We start from the raw sequence: 754 nt of genomic DNA on the forward strand, positions 1-754 counted from the left end.
GTGTGTGTGTGTGTGTGTTCTCCTTCTGTGTGGTTCTTCAGGTGTTTGTGCTGTGTGTGTGTGTGTGTGTGTGTGTGTGTTCACCTTCTGTGTGGTTCTTCAGGGATCCGCTGGTGTCCAGAATCTCTGAGCTCTTCTGAAGCGCTGTCTTCCCTTGCTCAGTCAGCGAGCGCTCGGACTCAGACGTCTGACACAAAACACACACAACTAAACAGTGTTTTTTAATATCATACTGAATTCTGAATATCTGATGATGTGTATCATTTTGTTTTTGGTCAGCCGAACCCCTTAGATGTGAAACATTCTCTTGAAGTCCCCCCAAGATTTTACATTATTTAGCAACACATTGTCACATGACATGCAAGTAAACAGATAAAATATCTAATCTTTTTCTGTGATGTGCAGTTGTATTTTCAGCATCATTACTCCAGTCTTCAGTGTCACATGCTCTTCAGAAATCATTCTGATTTATTATCAATGTTGGAAACAGTTGTGCTTCTGAATTTAAAAAAAAAATTGTGATCCTTTTTTCAGGATTCTTTTATGATTAAAAAGTTCAAAAGAACAGCATTTATTCAAAATAGAAATCTTTTCTAAAAAAATAAGTCTTTACTGACATTTTTTATCAATTTGGCACATTCTTGCTGAATAAAAGTATCTAGTAAGCTAGAGTAAACTTAAACTTCAAAAGTAAACTTTTGAACAGCAGTGTAAATAATATATATATATTTTTTATTAAAATATTTTAATATAA

Source organism: Sinocyclocheilus grahami, unplaced genomic scaffold, assembly GCF_001515645.1.
Source record: "Sinocyclocheilus grahami isolate Dianchi unplaced genomic scaffold, SAMN03320097.WGS_v1.1 scaffold5629.1, whole genome shotgun sequence".
Lineage (NCBI taxonomy): Eukaryota > Metazoa > Chordata > Actinopteri > Cypriniformes > Cyprinidae > Sinocyclocheilus > Sinocyclocheilus grahami.